Genomic DNA, 23,633 nt, shown 5'->3' with positions numbered 1-23,633 from the left:
AGCCCTTTATGAAGTTTGTGTAAAGGAGGAATTGTTATCTCCTCTCAAAAGATATCACTAACAAAAAATTTCCCTTTGAATGACACAATCTTTTTCCATGGGCATTAAAAGGATAATCAAGTGTAGGTCAAGCTTGGGAACTGGGCTGACTAGTTAAAAATAAAGCATGAGATATTCAGGACAGGAGACCTTTGTTTCTAGAAAATTTGTCCTTATTCTAAATTCTGAGAAAGGTTGCAGGTCTTCCTCAACCTCCCATGAGCCAACTGGGAACAGGTGATAGGAGAAACTAAGTAGGCAGACAGACAATGGAAGCAGTGACACCACTCCGTAGGGTGCCCAGGGACACTCAGCACCTGCAGGTGGAGTGGACATCCAGCCAGGTCCAGGTGGGGCAGGATTGGGAAGCTTCATGGACTCCAGGGAAGCTGCAAGACTGCCTCTGCCCCTCCTTTCCCCCAGGAGAAACCTGGGCACTTGGAAATCCTCCCCTACTTCAGCCGGGGAAGGGAAGGGATCATTCTTACCCTTCCGCTTCAGTCTGCTTTCAGTTCCGAAGCCCATGCAGCTGTCCCAGGCTTGTTTCTGAACAGTGGAGCCTTCTGGTGGACATTCTGGCCTTCAAAGGACTGCTAGCTGAGCTTTCTACTGGCGGCAGTGAGGTCAGAATCGTCTTCTGCCATCTTGCTGCTATTCCTGGGTATTCGTTCTCAGTTGAAGTCATTTAGACAGGAGAAGTTTTCTCTGTTCCTACTTTAGTGATCTGAATAATAGTTTAATCACAAACAGATGTGAAATGGGTTTTCAAATGTTTTCGTACATTTTTGAAATGATATTCTGGTTTCTTCCCTGTCTTGTCTTAATGAGGTAAACTACATGGATTGATTTTCCAATGTTAAATCAAAGTTGAGATCCAGTGACAGACTCTATTTACTGGTTCATGATGTGTTCATTTTTTTACACATTGCTGGATTCATTTTACTAATAATTGCTAGGTGATTTTTGATCTTCTATTTCTTTCAATGCTGTCGATTTTGTCACAGATCATTTTGAAAGCTCTGCCTTTACATGTTTATATCTTTATGAGTGGTATTGACAAATTTACCTTTTTATTATTAAATAGCTCATTTTCCTTGGCAATAGGGTACATGTTCTAGGGATTACAATATACATCCTTAAATTTTCAAAATTTACTTAGAAGGTATATAATAAGTATAGTTAGATAGGAGAAACATAAAAATAAATATGCAGAACTAGAAAATGAATAAAACAGAAAAAAAAATAAGTGATTGCTTATGAGTCCCAGGCCAGGGAGTGGATAGGTACTGAAGATAAGGAATAAATATTGGACTTTTAATGACTATGGACTTTTCCTTTTTGTGTAATGAAAATGTTTAAAACTGATTTCAGTGATGGTTATACAATTATGTGAACAAATTAAAAACTGCTGGACTGAGTGCATTTTAGTAAATTGTATAATATGTAAATTGTATTTCAACAAAGCTGTTTTCTAAAAAAGGTGCTCTATCATTTTACATAAAAGATAGAAACCTTGTAATTGTGTAGGTTCACTTACTCCCCATGCTTTATCTTAAAAGAGTTTTCATGGGTAGTACATCTACATAGATTACAAAGAACCAAGATAATGTTGTGATTTTACTTTGAACAATATTATGCATTTTAAAGAAATGAAAATGGAAAATTTACATTAACCTCACTGTTTACTATGTTTGAAGCATTTCATCCTCTAAAGATTATAGTTTTCCTGTGGTTTTCCTTTCCTTTTGCTGGTGGAACTTCACTTAGAACTTTTAGTAGTGCTTAGAACTTCAACTTATGGCAATACATGATGTTGACTTAGTTTATCTGAAAGCATTTTAGCTGTCTCTCTTCTTGAGGAGAGTTTGTCTGCACATGGAGTTGTGAGATGATACCTTTTTTTTTTCATTTGCACCTGATGATGATATTGCATTATCTTCTGGTAGTCACAGCTTTAAGAAGTCAAGAATTGGGGCTGGGGTTATAGCTCAGTGGCAGAGTGCTTGCCTCACACTTGTGAGGTACTAAGTTCGATCCTCAGCACCACATAAAAATAAATAAGTGAAATGAATAAAGATATTGTGTCCATCTTTAAAAAAAGAAGAAGTCAAGATTCCTGCAAATCACAAATTTCCAAAGCATTCCTTTTCTCTAGTTATTTGCAACATTTCTCTTCATATTTTGATCCCAGTATTTTGATCAGTCAATGCTGAACCATGATTTTCTTCCTATTAATTTTAAAATCTGTAATTCAAGACAATTTCCATCATCATTTCATGACATTTTGTGCTAATTCTTTCCTAACCTTCAGCAACTACTATTTCATATGTTATAATCTTATTTAACTGCTTGTTCCACAGGCTCTAATCATTTTGTTCCCAAGCTTTGTTTTTCTCTTCTTGGAGTTGAATAATTTCAATTGTTTTGTCTTAAAATGAATGGGCCTTCACCCCTTATCAACTATTCACTACCATTCCCATTCTGTGAATTTTTTTTTATTTCAGATATTGCATCCTTTAGTTTTACATTTTGATTTTCTTTCATTTCGTAATCCTTATTTATCAGCCAAATGTTGCCATATTTTCATTTATTATCAAAATGTTTTTAATTTATTGTAGTGAATCTATTTATAATAGATACTTCAAAATCTTTGATAAGTCAAATGTCTGAATCATCTTTGGGTTGGATTCTATTTATTGCCTTATTATTTGAAACTGTGTCATACAATTTGATTTTTCACGTGTGAAGGAAGTTCAGATTGTAAGCCAGACTTTGTGAATATGATATTTAAGAAATTTTGAATTCTCTTCTAGACCCCATAGAATATTTAATTTTCATTATTGAAGGTGAGGGACTTGCTTAACTCAAACTCTGAATTCTATTTTTTGGGCAGCAGCCTAGATCTCATTCAGTTCTTTAATAATTCTGATTCTGGAGTCAAGGTGATTGAAAGTCAATATTTATTCACAGAATTGAGGATACCCTACCTGGCCTTTCCTCTAAGGAGTCTCCCTTACTCCCAAGGGGTCGCAAATGCCCCAGACTTTGACTTTCAATTCTTCAAGCCAAAAGTGCTACATGTGACCTAATGGAGATTTCCCCATGTTACACAGAATCCCCAGCAGGCTGCCTTCACCTGGAAGCCATATGAAAAGGAATTTCCTACACAACTTTTTTTTCCAAGTGTTGAGCCTCCTTTTCTCTCTCTATTCTTTATCATTACCTGTATTTTGGGTCAGTTTTGTTTGTTCATGGGGTGCATTGGTTGTGCTTTTTGCCATGAATTTATAACTGTTATTTACAGGACAGTGAGTTCTGTTAGGATTTTATGAAATGTATCAAAAATGTAAAGAAACTACAGTTGTATAATTTAACCAAAAAGTGTATCAAAATTTTTATCCATGATTCTGTCCATTAAGTTGCCACCTTCTGTACTCCAAGCATTGTTAGTTGCTGCGATCAAATAAAGATAGAGCAAAGGAAAGATTCAGCTTTCTCTCACATAATTTGACAACATAGTTGTAGAGGAAAAAAGCCCAACCTGAGTTAAAATTTGACATAAGTGCAGTACCTAAACATAATGCACCTTTACACGGTAGTTGACCTTGAACTACTCTTAAGTTTCCTCTAGCACAGAATCTGTTTTGTGGATTCATCAAAGTGTCATTCTCCCCAATTAAAGTATATGCATAGAGTTAATTAAAGGTGTTCTTTCTCCAGTATGATCCAATGTGGTGACATTGGAATGACACATATTGTCTACAAATCTTGTTTAGGCATTAAAAAACATATCTCAGTGCATCATTCTTAAGTAAAAAAGAAGATTTTTGTGTGCCTACAATCATATAGAATAGCTAATTAATATTATATAAAGTAATTCCAAGTATAGTTCCTGTTCTTTAGGATAGAATATTCTGACTGAATTGTTACCTATCATAGATACCATTACTGAATAAAATAACTTTGATTCATTTACTGGAGAGCTATAATCTTGTAAGTTTGCTAAGGCAATGAGTACTTAAGGGAAGTAAGACAATACAATCTGATTTCCACCTTGAGTATCCAAGAGAGATTCCATGTGCCTTCACATATGGGTTTCAATACCTTTCTAACCAACTGCAGGAATATGTTGTAAGTTTTCTCATTGCTTGAACAAAGACAGCTGTCAAGAACCATGTTGACAATTTGTGCCTGTCTACAGGTAGTTATAAAATAGGCAGTAATATAATGATTCTGTCACCCCAAATCATCCATCACATGTCTCATCATTAAGATAGCTTAATCCCCATAATGACTAGATTGCATAATCACTTTTCAATGCATAATTATTAAATAATGTTGAGCATGGCGTGGGCAAAATATCCAGATCATTAGTTTCAGGCATTTCAATGCTTTAAAGATGAGGCCAGTGGCTGTGTCACACAGAGAGCAGCATCTTTCTAGAAAGAATTAGCAATTGAATGGAAAGCATGATATCTGAGTATTATAGATTGCATGGCTTTCTGTAAGCTCCAAATTGCTACATTTTGGTTATTTTACACATCATTTCCTCCTTTTACTACCATTAAAATTCACTGAACTGATCATTCCGCAAATCCCTGGAAATCCGTGGCTTTCACCTGAATGAAAATTTATGTAAACTTATCTTGTAGAAGTTAAAAGGAGGTAATAAATCAGGGAACCTATACATCTTTGAAATTTTAGAGATTTTACAAATGTGATTATTAAAATGGATTTACGATATCACTATGCTCAAAATATATATTGCACCATAAAGTAAGTGATTTACTTAAAAGTAATGTGGCTCATTTTTTCTTTTATCAGGTGATCACAGAAGTTTCTAAAAGCAAAAACACCATGTTTTGACATGACAGCTTACAGCCATTACTTAGCAGGACACCATCAGGTTCTTACATTTCTCATCAAACCTGTCATTTCTCACTGGCTTTTGGTGCTTTCTGAGGGGAAATTTTTTCTTCTTCTTGATTTATTCTATCCGTCTAATGTCCAACCTTAACTCTGAATTTTTATGAGGCTTCTTTCCAACATCCATTGGTATGGTGAATTATGAGTTGATTTTTAAATTAATCAGCTTTTTCTGGGTCTCATCCAAAAATTGAGTTCTTGAGTTTTCTCTTTAGTCTTCTTTTTCTTAAAACCCAACATTGTGTTTAACAATTTAGAGAACAAGATATTACAGGAGGAGGTTTAAATTAAATACATTAGCTAAAGAACAGTGTAAAATTTATGTTTTCCCTCAGTGTTTCATGAAATTTCTTAGAACCACCAGATAACATCTGGAAGTACCAATCCTAATTAAGCAAACACAGCAGGAAAAAAATCCTCTTAGTGCTAACCCATCTGACACCTGCAAATTCCTCATTAAACTATACATACCAATGAGGAGATTTTAGCCTTAGCAAGGCCTATCTCTACCTTCATTTCCAAACCTAAGGATCAGGGAAAAACAGATCTAGCATGAGTTCAAACATAGACACTTAACTGTCCTGCTTTTCTTTTTAAAAATTGGTGTTGACCACACTTTACAATTTTATGTAGAAAAAATACTATGCATTTTTCTTAGTTTAATCGTGTAACTATTAAATTCGGTGTGTAACTTTTATTAAATTTGCATTATTTTAAATGATACCAACAATTTTCTCTTTTGTAGTGTGTTAACTCTTTCTTAGGAGATTCCAAAAAGGACCACACATGACTCTATCCCTGAGAATTCTGTTCTGAAAGAAGAGTTTTGTTTAGAAATAAATTCAGTAAGCACTAAATTCCTTTCTCTTTTTTTAATTGCCACATTTCATGACAATGTATTGATGTCTCTGTGAATTGTTAGAGAAAAGAATCCTGTTTCTGATGATGGAAAACTCTTTTCATTGACATACCTGTCAGAAAAACAAACTCTGATGCAAACTCTCCTAGAATATTCACTGATCTTGATTTCATTAGAAGAACCTTGGGTAGTAAAGTTACATAGTTCTGCATGTGATAACAAAGTTCTCTCTGTGAAGGGTTGTCATGCCTGGGATAACATGCTGAGAAAACATGAAATACCTCCACCATCTCACAGCTAGAAAACTGGTAGGAAAGGTATGAATCAACTCAGGCCATATCTTCCCACCTCTGACTCCTCACTTCTCCCATCTGAAAATTTTTAAAAACTTAAAAATTGAAAATGTTCTTCATTCATATGCAATGCTAAGTAATCTTCTCTCTAAATAAATCAGATGGCCAAGTGCAATACTTGAATAACATCATTTCCTTGGGTTTGGTGGGTTGACAAATTGCTGAGGCCCTTCCAGAGCTACTTATTCATTCTGCAGATGACCAAAAAAAAAAAAAAAAAAAGAAAGAAAGAAAGAAAGAAAAGAAATCCTGTCTTTGTGATTATTAGTAGTTGCTACTCCTTTTGAGCTCTACCATCAATTTCTTCTTTTTATGTAACAGGCAGCTGAAAAATAAGATTCATCATAAGTTTTTATTCTTTGAATTTTTTTCTTGATAGTTTTTCCTCATGATAATTTCATTTCCATATTAACATGGAGAATGCATGTGAACCATTTCATTATTTTTGAAAAATGAGTAACACCCACATTCCTTACCCCCCTTTAAGATAAAAAGTTTCTTTGTGCTATACCAGAGGATCCTAAAACCATCCTGAGGTGAAATGACTTGCTAGTATTCCCAAACTTTAGTTTATAGTCATATTTATGGGAGTGATTTATTATAGAAAAAGGATAAAAAGCAGTATCAGCAAAGGAAAAAATTGCAGATGGCAGCGCCTAAGAGAAACCAGGTGCAGGCTTCTAAGAGTCTTATGCTGTTGGAGTGACACAGATAAGCTTAGTTGCTCCAGCAGCAAGTGGGATTTATTCATGGGACCCAGTGCCTGTGGTTTTTACTGGGGCTGATCCCATAGGCACACTCCACCTGGCATGTATAAAAATTTCATACTCTAAGAAGGAAAGCGGGTATTCAGCATAAACCAATAATTTGCACAAACTATTTAGGCCAGTGAACCATGCTTATCACAGAATGGTGGGAAGCTTTCTGAAATTCAAGTTCCCTATGGCCAACCAAGGCTGCACTTGCAAGCAGGCCATTCTAAGGATCAGAATCCTAGGCCTGCCATGGTAACCCTTTCCTGTAGGTACCAATGCAATCAATCCTCCAAGAAGCCACAGATATACTTCCCCTCAAAGTAAATCTTGCCTAGAATGGAATCACATAATGTCATTGAACAATTTAATTTTCATAAATATTTGATAGTTTCTAAAAATGTTGGCTTTGAGTCATTCTGCAATTTATACTACAGCCCTTATTATCTCAGGAACCACCGCCACCAGCAACTCCAAATTCACTTTCACACAGATCGGCCACCGGAAAGAAAATCAGAGTCTGCAGCCAGGTGCCCATTTGAAAACCCCAGGGAAGAATCCTGATTGGCCTGAACTGAGTGGTGGCCCACTTCTGACCAAGGCTTAGCGCAAGCAAGGCAGGTCTGGCTTTCATTCAGAGACAGAGGAAAGGTGATTAGAAGGACGTGGCCTTGTGAAAGAACTGGAGCCAGCCCCCAGAAGACATGAAGCTGGAGGAGACACCCATCACAATGTGACAACATTACGTTTATGTTTTCAGGATGTCTACTTATTTTCAGTTCCACAACAAGATACTTTATACAGCAAAGCTATCACTTTCCTTGGCAACAGGATGACACAAAAGTGAAGACCAAGAATTTGGTCTTCTATATTCCACCACTAGTGTGCTCTTTAAGGTGGAAAAAAGATACCCCGTTCAGAACTTACCTGTTCCATCCTCAAATCCAACTCTTTCCCCACCTCATTCTTGTCTTCTTTAAAGTTTAGTTAAAGAAGCTTATTTGCACTTACTAACTCTGTATGTTAAATAGCAGGTTCAAGCCTAGACTCCCCATTACATTGCCTCTCCTGGCAGGCAAGAGACTGCCTAGATTGTGCTCGGAAATCAAAGCAAAAATATGATCTGTAAGTCATGTATCAGCTGTTAAAAAAACACATTATGATCTTAATAACAGCACTAACTTCAATTGAGAAACCAAGTTGAAGATGTGCATAAACAACAATTTCAAGTCTGTTCTTCTTAACAAGTTTTGTCCTGATAGTCTAACTTGAAATTCTTGAAGTGGAACATTTGCACCCCTAGAGAACAGCTTCCTGATATTGGCTGGATCCTGATGTTCAGGGCAGCTACAGAGCTTTAGCCAGAATCTCACACTCCTCAACTATTCCCCATGCACACAGAATACATCATTGCTCTGGATGAATTTCAAAATTTTTATCTGATATAGTACTACGTGGAGTTTATTGTACAAAGGGGAAAAAGGGATTATTGATATTAAGTTCATACATTAAAAAGTATTCTATATTTGTTTTCAACAATTGTATTTTTCAGACTGGGGAAACTCCATGAATTGGCAACCTTTCAGGACTGTGCCTGTCTCTCTTGTAGAGTAGAATAATTTTCTTTTATTCTTTAATAGTCATTCCTTTCCCGTATGATCTACATCCACTACACCCTCTTTCTCCTACGAACTTTATTTAAATGTTTTTGTTCATCCTGATTCTCTGACAAGTAGCCTTGGCCCTTCCCTCTCTTAGTGGACAGAATGTATGCTCCTCCTTGAGAGGACATCCAGAAAGTCATGGCCCCCGTGAAATGCTTCCTGGAATTGCCTGCTGAAGTTAAAAACATACCCTTCCTATGTGCCCGGTGCTTTGCATTTTTATTTTCATAAGATGTCACTTTGCCTTTTCCTGTGGTGTCTTACCCGTCCTCTTCCAGACAGTGAATTTTAAGCTTCTTGATGGTGGAAAAGGAATTTTCTTTTTTTTAATATTCATATTTCCCACAGCTTTAAGCAATAAAACTTTGCAAATGTTAATCGAGAAGCAAAGATTTACATCAATACTCTATTCATATTTCATACACTATATATTTATTAAAATGTCTTTGTCCTCTGTTAACACACTTTCAGAAAACTAGCTAATTATCTCCATCAGATTAAAAATCTCACTAATTAAGTGAATTTTTATAATCTGATGTTTTAAAGCAAAAATATCTCTCTCCTTCCTGGTTCTTATATTCATAATATTTGAAGATATTTATGTCTTGATAAGGAAATGCCTTGGAAAAATTTTAAGTGAGTATTTAGGGTTAGTAAATTTTAATACTATTTTTCCTAGACATAAGAAGATGTAATCCATAAAAATCCTCTATTTTACAAAAAATAAGACTCTGCTGCTTTCTCAGATTCAAAAATCAGTCCACCTTATGACATCATTTTTAATTTCATAATTCATCCTTGAAATCTCCAGCTATGTTGGTAAATTGTTTTTATCGATTGAGAGAGCCCAATTAAAATTTTGTCAAGACCTTGGTACCTTATCCTTGTGCTAGTAATCCTGCTTAAAGTCTAATAATTAGGTTTAAGAAGAATATAAGTACGGTAAATAATATAAACTTAAAAGCTTAGCCAAGGTTATGAGGAAGGAGGACCTGTGCAGCTGATCTCCTTCCTTCCATCATTTTTACTCTCTTAAACTTTATCCAGCTTAGGCTTACTTTTGAATTATTTTAAATATTAGTTGCATCTTTATTAAAATACAGGTTAAAGCTGGGGATAGATATTAATAAAAACTGTGCTTTCACCATACACTATAATAATCATATATATTGCCAAGTATGTGTTTTGTTATTAATTTCAAGACCACAAAGGGTTAGAATCATGTACTTAATTAAACACATGTTAGTATAATTACTTATGCATAATTAATTGCCTTATTTGTGAATTATATTTTTAGGTGTGAATCCTAGTACCAAAATGTATGCATATTGACACATGCATCCATAAGTATGAGGTTTAGTGTGGTCATGCTTAGCTAATTCATCATTCTATTCTTTGAGCATAGAAGCCTTTAAATAAAACTTATGAATGAAGCAACATTTAGATAGACAGCAAAGATAACTAATGATATAGGCTGTGAAGACAGTCCGACAGTTCAAATAAATGGTAAAATCTAACAAGAAGATTTTATTAAGGTTAAGTTGAAGGTATTGCCTCAGTCAAAATTTATACATTCTAAATTACTCACTTGCAGGACATAAGCAAGCTACTGACAGCATGAAAATACTGAGTGGTTTTCACCATAATTGAGTGAACATAAAACATATTGAGACATTTAGAACATAAATTAGCATAAAGATATTTTGACAAAATGCCTAATGAGCATATAGGTTTCATTAGAAGTAAATTATTTAGTAGTGTATCTCCAGAATAAAATATGTAAGATCATTAACTAACGGAGAGAAAACATAATAGTATTACTTATATAATATTATTTCTATGAAAGTTAATTTTTTTACTGAAAATCAGTCAAGCATATAATTAAAAGGTATACAATTACTGTAACAGACAAACTTCTTTTCATGGTAGACTGTTACAACATTTTGCAAGGTCACATTTTTTTTTTTTTGTAATACATATCACTTATTTTCCAGCTTGTAACTAAAGATACAATTTTGTTTTTATTTCTCCCAGATGTTAACTTCATATGTAAGTGGTAATCAAATCACACTTGCATTGAAGTTAGAGTCTACCATTAGACATTTGACATGGAATTTAATGAATCCTTAGAGATGGAAGTTGTGTGGAAATGTATTTAATTTACTTCACTAATTCATTTATGCACTTCTGTTGATAAACACAGTATGAAATACATAGTTTTCTCAATATTACTATATAACATTGATAATTAGAGAACTCAGAGATAACTATTCTGCAAAATCTGCAAAAAAAAAAAAATCCTGTTATTTTAAAGAAGAGTAAAAGTCTCCATTAGTGTATCAAAACAGAAATGCAAGTATTCATCTGACATCAAAACCATGATTGATTAACTGTTTCTTCCACTTAGACCACAGACGTCTGGAAAGAGCATCATACCCAACCTTAAAATAACAACAAAAATAACTGAAAATTTTTGCAAAATATTAGGTTTTCTTGAATTGCTAGGAGAGCTTAGGTTGCAGAATTGCCCACTAACCTGAAATTAATGGGCATGCATGTAAATTCAGAAGAAAGATGACAGAAACACTAGCCTCATGGAAGCAGGTATGGAATGATCCCAAGTAGGTGAGAAATCAACTTAAGATTTTAGCAAATTGCTAATGGCAGATTGCGGGCTGCTGGGAGACCCCTCAGAGTTGTGTATAGAGAAATTCACTTCTGGGCGCTTATCCACAACCATAGGAAAGGCTAAAGGATGATTAAATAAAAGGCTAAAGTGACTGAATTCATCGAAGATGATGGAAACTTCAGGAAAGAGAACACACAGCTTTGTGAGTGACAGAGACTTAAGGCACTGGGAGGAGAACATCAAAATATTCCTCCTCTAGGATACGGGCAAAGTGTGCTTTTCTGGCATAAAAAATCATTTACTTCAACCAATAAAATCTAGACACATAATACAAACAATGTGAAGACTGCTGGGGATATAGCTCAGTTGGTAGAGTACTTGCCTCACATGCACAAGGCCCTGGGTTCAATCCCAGCACCACAAAAAAAAAAAAAAAAAAAAAAAAAAAAAAAAAAAAAAACTTGCTGAAATCCAAAGATTAAGAGAAAATTTTAAAGGTACCTGGAGAGAAAGGATGTACCACATTAAGAAGAATGAATATTAGGATCTTTGGGGTCTACTAATGGGATATGTAACTCAAGACTGGGGTGGAATCATTGAATTACTTAACCAGAGTCAACCAGCATTATTTATACTGAAAAAAAATCATCCTTCAAACTGAAGGAAATTAAGACCAAGAAAATGAAAGACAATTGCTTAGCAACGGACCTGCACTGGAAGACATGTTATAGAAAATTTTTCATAAAGATGTAATTATGCATTATGCATTAAATAAGCAAGAACTATAAAATGTACTTTTGTATCTTTAATTGCTTTGAGATATATCTGTGCAGATATTGACAATTTAGCACTGAAATATTTGGTCCTTAAAGCACACTTATGACATAAGGATGGAAACAATTGCACAGGATCAGGGTGAATTAAGAACAGCATCCAACTTTCTGGTCTCAACATGCCATGCCGTCATTGGTTGCAGGACCTTCCAGGATGACAGAATCCATGGATGCCCAAATCTCTTTTATAAAATAGTAGTATTTGCAGAGAACGTAGAATATCTTCCCTTATTTCTAAAACCATCTCCAGATTATGCATGTATAACACTTAATAAAAGAGAAATGCAGTGTGAGGTCATTTATTGTTGGCTTTTTCTTCTTTTAAGAAATGAACTCCATGCAATGAATTTTCCTCTTAGTACTGCTTTCATAGTGTCCCAGAGATTTTGATATGTTGTGTCTATGTTCTCATTTACCTCTAAGAATTTTCTAATCTCTTCCTTGTTGTCTTCTGCAACCCATTGTTCATTCAGTAGCATATTGTTTAGTCTCCAGATGATAGAGAATTTTTTATTTTTTATTTTGTCATTGATTTCCAACAGTCCATTATGATATGATAAAATGCATGGCAGTATCTCTACTTTTTTGTATTTGCTAAGAGTTGTTTTGTTTCATAGTATATGGTCTATTTTAGAGAAGGATCCATGTGGTGCTGAGAAGAAAGTGTTTCTGCTCGATGCCAGTTGAAATATTCTATATATGTCAGTTAAGTCTAAGTTATTGTTTCATTATTGAGTTCTATAGTTTCTTTATTCAACCTTTGTTTGGAAGATCTAGCCAGTGGTGAGAGAGGTGTGTTAAAGTCACCCAAGATTATTTTTTTGTGGTTAATTTGACTCTTGAAAATAAACAAAGAAGCAAAACTTTCAACAAACAAAACTCCGGACACAAATGGATTTCCTGTTAAATTTTACTAGATATTTAAGGAATAAGTAGTACTCATTCTATACCTCATCTCCAAAATGCAAACATAAAATCTAAAAAAAAAAAAAAGTGAGGGAGTATTTCCAAATTCATTTTATTAGGACAATGATACTTTGCTCTAAAACCAAAAATATATTTAAAAAATGAAAATATTAGACTAATAATACTTTTCAAATAGTAAATATCTCTAACAAATAAGCAGCAAGACAAATCCAACAACTAAAAATAAAAATAGTTAATAAATCATGATCAAGTGGGCATTATCCTAAGAACAAAAACCTGGTCTGAGTTTCAAATATCAATGTATCATTGTACAGACTAAAGAAAAAAAGTTCTGTGATTCTCTCAATAGTTGCAGAAAAAGGCATTTGACAAAATTATACTTAAATTCATTAAAAGTTCTCAGAAATCTAATAACAGAGGATTTTTTTTACTACAGTAAAGAAAATCTACCAAAAATACCTACAGCTAAACTCATCCCCACTAGTTGAGGGCTATTTTATGCTTGGATCAGGAATATGGAAAGAATAGTTGTCACTACTCCTAGTTAACATTGTTCTGGAGGGTGTAGAACATAACTAGAGTAAACAAAAAGCACTCATATTGAAAGGAAAGACTTAAACCTGTCTTTTTAGACATCGTGTTTACCACACTGAAAAATCCCAAAGATTTTAACAAAGACATAGGATATGGAGTCAATGTACAAAGATGAATCTTCATGGAATGAAGAATTACATATTGATATAAGAAAATGTATCACTTATACTATCATGAAAACGAAGACTCTAAAATACAAGCACCCCAAAATGAGTAAGAGCTACATGCTGAAATCTCCAAAATACTGATGAAAAATAAAAATCTAAATAGAGAGATACACTGTACTAATGCATCAGAAAACTCAATATTGTTTTCAGAGGAATACTTCCACAAAGTCTTATCTATTTTTATTTCAATTTCTATCAAAATTTCAACATAAAATGGTTTTAGGTATTAATAAGATGTTTCCATTTTTTTTGGTAAAACAAATTTGAATAGCACTAATAATTTTGAAAAAAAAGAAGAAAGTTGTTCCCAATTTCAAAACTAACTGAAAAGTTACAATAGTACAGTATGTTAATGAAGAAAACATAGACATATCAATCAATATAACAAAATAGAATGCCCCAAAATAGACCTACACATATTTACTGTCAATTGATTTTTGACTAAGGTCAAAACCAATTCAGAGGAGAAAAAATAGTCTTTCAGCAAATAGTGCTGATACAATTAGATATTCATATGAGAAAAAAGTTAACAGCAAGCCTTATCTCATATATTATAAATAATTCATAAAAAACTATTTTAGGAAGATAAATGTAAAAGCTAAATATATAAAATTTTTACAATTTAAGCCCAGGAAAACAGCTTTGTGACTCTGGATAGGCAAAGATTTCTTAGACACTATACAAGTAAATCCATAATCAGAAAAAACAAATTATTTTTAAAATGACACTATTTAATATGATGAGAAGCCAAGGATCGAAGAAAATACTAGCAAGTAGGTATTAAACTAAAAAGGCTTATTTTTTCTGTATCTCATTTATAACTTGATTTTTAAAATGAAAAAAGGGAATCATGACTAACTAAATTTGCTTAAAGAGATGAATGTGCAAAGATATGTTTCCCTTGTTTATTTGAAATATGTTCTCTATTCATCAAAAATTATAAATATTTAGTGGATGGAAAAACAGTAAGATGATCCCCTATGAGTAAAATTGCATTATGCTTGTCTATGGATACATAGTAGTTGGATAGATTCATGGATGATATGACATTCAAATGTACGCAAACACACAAGGTTGATATGAGGATATATATTCATCTTTAACATTTTTCTCTTATGTTTTTAAAAACAGTGATTGTTAAGCCAAAGCAGTTGTTGAGAAGTTACTGTCATGTGAACTAGGTGAAGTAGCAGAAGCTAATAAAAGAAGGAGCAACTCCAACTCACAATAAAACAAAAAGAACATGATACAATTTTTCTCCTGAAATGTTTAAAGAAATGAATGACTTCTCAATATTTTGTTAATAAAAGAAAAAATCAGTCATGTCATGAAAAGTATTAAAATGCAAGATTCCCTTCAGGTTCCTCGTAACTGAACCTCTATTCACCATCATTCCAAAGCTTCCAGGTGTATTTCAGGGTGTCTGTTTTCCTCCATTTCTACTTTTAAAAATAATCACATGTTTTCTGCTGTACATTTGACTTTTACATTTTATAGAAGAGTGCAGCAAGTCACAGAACATTTTACTGAGATGAATGATCAATAACAGAGCCAGAATTTGGAAACAGGCTGAGTCCTCACTTTAAAGAATGGAGTATCACTGAGGAAAACTTACTGTTGAATATCACTTTAGATAAATTTATATGCCAATCTGTGAGTGCTGTTTAATATTGGACCCTCTGGTACTAGAGTGTAAAGCAAAAAAAGTGTCCACTAGGGACACTTTGGGGATGTTGAATGAGAATGCATCACAGAGACCCAAATACAAGACAAGAACAATTTAGATAAGGAAAAACTTATCAAGTGCCCATTGTGTCAGTGATTTGGTCCATGGCCAGTCAACTCTGTTGCTTTGGATCTTTAGTGAAGCAGAACTTTATAGCACAGGGTTTGGCGGAGGAAAGCTGACCAGGTCATGGCCAGGAAGGGGGATATCAGGACAAATACACTACTGGGCCTTGTCTGCAGTGACCTACTTCCTCGAACCCTGACCCACCTGCCTGTAGTTAAAGCCGAGTCGTCCTTCCAGCACATGGATTAATCCTGTGATGGGAACACAGCTCTTATCATTGCCTGAAAGCCCCTACTCTGAAGTTTGCTGCATTGGATATCATATTTTCAATACCTGAGCTATTCCGGGGACACTTCATATCAAAACTACAACATATCCCAAGGAAGATTAGTTTTCCAGATGGTCCAAACAGATGGGAAGGAACCAGCAGACAACATCTCCAAGAGCTTAGCACCTGGGAAAACAACCAGTTCCCCAGGTGCTGGGGAAGCAAACAGCACCTGGGGAACAACTGGCAGTGGAAGGAAGGTCAGTTGCATGAAACAAAATATCATTAAAAGCAAGAAGTCAAAATCCACCAGGACTCCTTGAGCTCTCCTACTTTTAATAAGTGTTATGGGCCAGGCTACATGGGCAATGACTGAACAGACTCCATTTTGCCCTGAGACTCCATGTCATGTAAGAAATGTTTCTCCAGAGGGAACACCCCACCTCTGTACCCCTCAAGAGTTGCTAAACATAGCATGGTTGGCAACACAACATGGAAATTCTTATACAATGTAAAATTGTTCTCTCTTTGGTTCCTGTATTTCATGGACAATGTACCCTATCAGAGAATGATTGTCTGCAAATGTTGGTAATCATTCTTCAATGTGTACTCAACTAGGGTCATTTTGATCCACTTCCCCTTCAGTGTATGATTTTAGATCTCATGAAGTGTGTTTATGGTTTTGAATTATAGCAAGAGCCACTTACGATTAATATGATTTTGGACTATAAAAGGTGGACTCAAACCCTGGGAGGGGGTCGAAGGGTGTAGACTTGCAGCCTGCCCCTTCACCCGCCAGCTGGTGGATCTAGACTGCTGGCTGATGAATAAAGATGGTCCTGTTTCCTGCTTTAAGATGGACTCGGTGATTTATTGCAATCTTGACGTAACAAGGGGATGCATCATAAAACAAAATACATCCATAAATGGGAGAGCCATTTTATCATATCTACTATTATAAAGCATTTTGCATTGAACAGGATAATGCAGACATTCTTACCTCTAATTAATGCTGAAGAAACTGAGGTACACGTTTATAAATTCCAAAAATAGATCCCAAACTCAGCTCTTTGAACTACAAAAGAAGTATTCTTTCCCCTTTGCTAAATTGCTTCTTGTTTGATAAATTCTGAAAACACAGACAGCTCATCCTTAATGTAGAATTAATTCTTTATTGAGGTGTCTCTACTGTCACATTTAATTAACTCCATGATTCAGAAAGGTGTGGTAACAACTTAGCATGCCGATACTTTTGATTTTTAACTTAGCTGGTGCTTTTGAAGGCTTTAGATTGATTGTCTACAGGAAATAGTATCTTGGAGTTAAGGCTTAACATTGAGATTGTGAGGAAGCCAACACATGTAGATAATCAAAAGTCCAAACAGTGAAGACATTTTAAAACTATTTGTTGTAGTCTTTTATTTTTAAGAAATTTAATATAACTTCAGTAGTTTCTCTCTTGATTACACATATGGATATGCCCAAGATAAATCAGTTGTATTAAGTTAGATGTGAACATTTTATGTATGACTTTATTTATACTGAAATACACCAACACAACCCTACTCTTCAAACCCATTCAAACTCAGTTTGCAGCATTTTGTTAAACAGAATGTAATTGAACAAGTTTATTCTTCTAGTAATGGAATTTTTAACTTCGTATCTCATGTACCAAACATCAGATGTCCTGTCTTCAAAACAAACTTTATCTCATCACTCCTCACCTTTAACCAAACTGGAATTCATTAGTCCAAGGCAGGACCCTACTAGTCACCTCCAACAGAGCCAACTCTTGTAGCCTCTTTCAGATTCCTCCTTTCTGTGCCTTTGAATCAGAATAATTCAGACTGTAAAATCACCAAAGGGAACTTTGTAAACTATATCTTATATTTGCATGTCCCCCTGCTTATCACTCCTGAATGGCTTTCAATTATGTGCAACATTATACTTAAAATGAAGTTCAAACACATACCCAAGGCCAACAAAGCTCTGCATACCCATATACCTCTGCTAACTCTTCAGTTCTGACTTCTGTCACTCAAACTTTCTCAGTATAATATAGGGCAAGTCTATTACTTCCTCATTGTCTTTACAGTTCCAGCAAATTTCATAGCAAACAATTTCTCTTAAATCTCCCAAAAGCATGTCTGTTTCATACCTCAAATCTTTCCTCAAATGTTTGTTCCTTTACAGATTTATGAAAAATATTCCCAATTTATGAAAAATATTCCCCAAACTTTCCCACAATTACTAGCCCACTACCTTACTTCATTTTTGTATCAATGATGGTTATCTGAAGTTACATAATTATTTTTGCATTTGTTTACTGTCTTACATTCTAGATGGCAGGTTCCAAGATGGCAGCAACCCTTTTGTCTAGCTCCTTATTAAACACACAATGCCTTCAACAATGCTCAGTTTCTTCAAGAAGATTGTTCTGGATGCCAGTGGTGACCATTCCCTTCCCTTCTTCTAGCAAGTGCAACAATCCCCCAGGTAGAGCATGTTGGCTGATAATGTCTGCCTTCTCTACAGATTTCCCTTACACTCACTTGCAAAGATGAAAAGTCCCTTCCACACACAGAATTCTGCCAAAGAGGACTGACTCAGAGTGCAGAGGTCTGCCCATCCTGAAACACCTATGGATGACTAATTCTTCAGTCCATTTTGAACTTTAGGGCCTCTCTGTGAGTTTAGAGTAAGACCCGTTGCCAGCTGAAATCCCATTCTTGCTTGGCACCCCCTCTGTTCCTTGTTCTTCTCCCTTATTCTTTTTTTGTGAAAGTATTCCTTCAATTAATCACTTAGAATGGAATCAGCTATGGAATCTAGGGGGTGGAGAAAGAGGGCAGGAAAGTCAAAGGAGGACTATTAGGGAAGGGAAGGGGAGTGGGATGGTGGATGCCATCCAAGTATGCTATATGCATGAATGACAATGAAACTCATTATTTCATACAATTAGTGTGTGCTAATCATTATAATTAAAAAATAGAAAAGCTGAGCTAAAATAGCATTCAGTACATTTTTGAGTGAATGGCTACGGAGTCATCCAGTGACATGAAAAACAATCTTGAACACATAGCAACTTTCATATTAGTTTAACTCTGTTTTTCTGAAAGTCCACAAGACCAAAAAAAAAAAAAAATCCTGCATCTACTTAAGAAAAGAAGAAGTAGTTTTCTTGACCATATATTCTTGGGAAATATTGCATAATAGAATACCCCCTCCCCACAAGAATGCTTAGAGCTTAATGATAGCATGCTAAAGGACCTACAATTAAGGAAGCATGTTAGGAAAATAATAATAATTGCTGAGAGCCATTGCCAAGTAGGAATGACGCATGGCAATTTCTTTGTCAGCCTAATCCATGTTGCTTAGAGGAAGGAGTCTCCATTGTGGAAATGGGCTTGCCTTTGGACTCAGGTCATTTGCAGTGACATTGCATGTATGCTTGAGTAAGGTGACCTTGCTCAAGGACCAGGGCAGATCCGGGGGGTTTAGGGCAGATCAGGTTTTAGGGAGTATCCTGCTCCTTGGGTTTAGGGCGGTTCCAGGTTTAAGGTGTACCCTGCCGGGAATAGGGCGTATCCTGCTGCCTCAGGCACGCCCACTCCTTGAGTTCCCGTTGAGTTCTCCTGGGATTCAGAGAGTATTTGGGATTCAGAACGTGGATTTTGCCCAGAACGTGGATTTCCCCAGAACGTGTGTAGAGTGCCAGTGTGAGTTTGGGAATAAAGAGTTGCTGTTTGAATCTACAAGGTGTGAGTGGCTCGTGATTTTGTGCCCAGCCAGACTGCAGAAAATAATAATAAAATGCCTCTACAAAATACACACACACTAATTTCAGCAACCTGTGGCTATTTTGTTTTGGATGGCAAGGGGGAATTGGAGTTGCAGATGTAGAAGGAATTAAGTTTATTAATTGCCTGGTCATAAAAGAGATAATACCAAATTATCTGGGTGGCCCTAAAGTAATCCTATGGGTTATTTAAAGGAGAAGAGGGAGGCTGAAAAGCAGGTCAAAGTCAGAGAAAAATTTTTTGCCTGCTACTCTGCTGGCTTTGAAGAAGAAACCATCAATCTTGGAATGCAGTTTTCTTGAGAAATTTGAAAACAGTGAATTCTTCCCTAGAGTCTCCAGAAGAAGCACAGCCCTATCCACACCTCAATGTTAACTTGGGGACCTACAGAAACACAAGGTAATAAATTTGGGGTGTTTTGGACCACAAAATTTACACTAAGTTATTACAGCAATAATGTGAATTTAATATGTGCAACAAATAGTATGGAAATATTGTTGTTATATCTCAATTAAACCTGATTTTCCAAAATGCAGAAAAGTAGTTCTTTTATGAAATGTTGTTTCTAATTTCTGTAACTGTCCATGAGCCTCATCATAAGGGGAAAAATCATGATTAAATACTTAATGGTACATGGAGCAAGTCTTTGGGGTAAGTAGTGGAATACATTTTAGTGAAACTTTTGTAGTGTGTGGCTCTAGAGTCACTCTTTCTGAAGAAACATTTATTTAAAATATAGAAAATAACCTCAGGCTCCATGCAAAACAGAAGGAGAAATTTTACACAGTCACTCTCAGCGTTATCAGCCACAGAGGCCTTGGACATGGAGGGAAAGTCAGGTGACCACGTCCCAAAACATGCTGTTCTTTTACATGAAACAAAGGCAACCCGTGATAAAGAGAGTCCATTATGTCCTCTGTTTCCTGCGGTGTTTTTAATCCCAGGGATTCTTTATTCCCCTCCTCTGACTGTGAAAATATTTTTTAAAAATTAATTTTCCTTTATCTTCAAACTCCCTGCCTTCCTCTGTCAGGCCTGACTTTCTTGGAAAAGTGACTTGTGTTCATTAAACAGATTGTGTTCACTCTCCATCTATTGTTTTTTTTTTTTTTTCACCCTCCTCTGTTTGCACGACTCTTGCAACCATCACCTGTGATCAGGCTTCCTACTAGAAGACGCCAGCACACCTCCAGGGGATAGGCCTGTGTTTCAGGCCCATCACCTTGTGCATATGGAGGCCAGAGTGTCTGAAGCCCTGTGGAGGCTCTCTTGTTCAGGTGGCCCTTAGGAAGCTGTGCTCTTGGGTTGGGCCTGGATCCACCTTAATAGTCTTATTGCTAGAGGCTCAAAGAACAGTTGTGGACAGTTTTCTATTCTCGATAAGTTTGGGGACAAATAATTATATGTAAGGGAATTAACTTGCTTATATAACTCTTTAAACAATTATTCTAATATTTAAACACAAAATTTTTAGAGTGAGGAATTATTTTGAATCGGAGTTCACTTAAAAATGTTTGAGACTCAGTTTTTTTTCTAGGATATTGTACAGTAAAATGAATAATAAATTTCCAAAATTTCCCCCAAGATTTCAGTGCACATAATATCCCATAAGTTGCTCTTAAAGACTTAATCAAGTAGCCAGGTATCCACTGAGATTATTAAATTTATTAAATAATACACTTGTCAGTTTTCTTCTGCTGTAACAAGATACCACAGACTTGGTAACTTATAAGGAAAAAAAAAACATTTATCACAGTGAAAGTCAGAACCAAAAAGCCATGTCTGGCGAAGTCCTTTCTGTGTCATAACATGGCAGGAGGTATCATATGGTGAGAGAGTGTGCATGTGTGTGTTTTGGGGGTGGGTGGGGGTGAGAGGAGGGAGCCAAAACCCCCCTCTAAAACCTAACTCGCTCCTGAGATACAGTCTTAATCCAATCGAGAAAGTAGTGTCCCATGACCTAATCACCTCTAAAAGTACCCGTCTGCACCACTGTGGCCCTGGGATTATCTTTCCAGTCCATGAACTTTGGGGACATACTGAAGCCATAGCTGATGCTAAGTAAAAATGAGTAAACAAAATCACTGTAGTGTGCCAAAATCCACTGATCACGACTAGCAATTGTATGTCCTCTGAATAAATGAGGATTTGAAAAATATGCTAATTATGCAAACTTGCCCATTTTTTTAAGTAGTGAAACTGTCTTTACTCCATAAACTTTTAGCTCACTTTTTTTCTTATGAAATAACCATACTAGGACTTCCAGGCAAATTATACTGTAGAAAACTTTAAGCAAACTTCCAATTTCATATGAGAAACTAATGTTCAAGGTGTCAACATTATTGATGTTATGTAATAGATGATCTTCCAAAAGACTAACGCACAGCTGGTCATGCAATTTGTTACATCTTTGCTCAAAATTAAAAGTCATGTCTTTGGCTTGTTGTACCTTTTCCACACTGACATTTTCAAAACAAGCTGTGAAGTTAAAATGCTCAACCAATTGCTCTATTTCACTCAGTCCTTTTTCTTTTTTTTAATCTATGTTCTTATGTTTCATTTAAGATAATGTGTTTAACATAAAGTGGTTAACATTATTAATAAAAACATTATCTAGCATCTGTATTTTTTTAACCAAGAAAAATAAATCAGACTTCACTTGAACACATAAAGATGTTTACTCATTAGTCACTTTAATTTCTAAATGAACAGATACAATTAGCTAAGTTTCCAACATTTTGAAATACAGTATGTTTCCTTCATTATTATGTGAAAACATCACAAGTTGGAATAATGATTCCATTTTCTACAGTTTCAAGGATTAAAAACATTTGTGGAGGAAGTAGCCAACTAAAAAATGTGAAACATCTATATAAGTGAAAGTGATTAAATCATAATGAGGTTGTTGATATTAGCATTTATGTAGTTTATACTTATTTTCTGATTATCTTTCAAGCAGCTAATTATATATCATTTAAACTGATAATGTTATTTACAAAGATTTAGGTAACTTTTTGCCGGAGGGTGCTAAGGGTCTAACCCAGGATTTCTTAACCACTGAGCACATCTCCAGTCTTATTTATTTATTTATTTATTTTTAGGCAACTTCTCACTAAGTTGCTTATGGCCTTTGTATATTGCTAGACTGACCTAGAACTTGTGATCCTCCTTCCTCATCCTCCCAAGCCACTGGGATTGCAGGCATGTGCCACCGTACTCAGCAAATTTAGGAAACTTTTATTTCTGAAAAAAAAAAATTTAAAAAAGAAAATAAAACAGGACAAATATTTAAATCATACCAAAATAACATGAGATTCCAACTATAAATTATAAAGTATAAAAATGCACAATCTAAGGACTCCTGAAGAAAACGTGAGAGTTTTCTTATTCTGCCAGTTACCGAACTTTGCAATTGCATTCCTGCTGAGCAGAAGGTAAATTGACCTAAATTTTAGTTGCTCTCCAATTCTGTGTAGGAGAGTGGCTAGGGGAAAATAGAGTTGCAAAATTATTGCCCAATTGCTTGGGGAACATGACGTCAATTGGTACATTAGATTTATTAACATTGACTTTATAACAACTTCACAGAAAAACATGTTTATTTGCCACATTAAAATAAATTATCCCTTCTTTCTGAGAGGGTAGGTTTTTACTTTAAATTTTGCTGATGAATTGGCATCAGGAATATATTGAACTAATATTTTATAAAATCTCCAATGTTAGGCCTGGGAGAGAGGAAAAGAAAGGAAAGGGGTAATTTCCTCTCAGGAAGTGCGAGCCGTCCTGCGATACGCAACCTGCAGAAGGCTCAAAATCAAACTGAGCGCCAGGAAACTTGCTGCGGTGACATGGGCAGGGGCAGGGTTTCATTCTGCCTGGGAGCAGAAGTGACTTAATGGTGAAGGTTTGTTCCAAGATGATGAAGACGGAGTGTCAGGTCTTTCTGAAACAAAGATCATTACAAAGACAGAAAGAGACAGAGAAGGCAGCTGTGCATGGAGTGGCATGTGCTCATCGGTGGCAGGAATAC

Source organism: Urocitellus parryii, chromosome 1 (assembly GCF_045843805.1).
Source record: "Urocitellus parryii isolate mUroPar1 chromosome 1, mUroPar1.hap1, whole genome shotgun sequence".
NCBI lineage: Eukaryota > Metazoa > Chordata > Mammalia > Rodentia > Sciuridae > Urocitellus > Urocitellus parryii.
Note: the sequence above shows the minus strand (reverse complement) of the source record.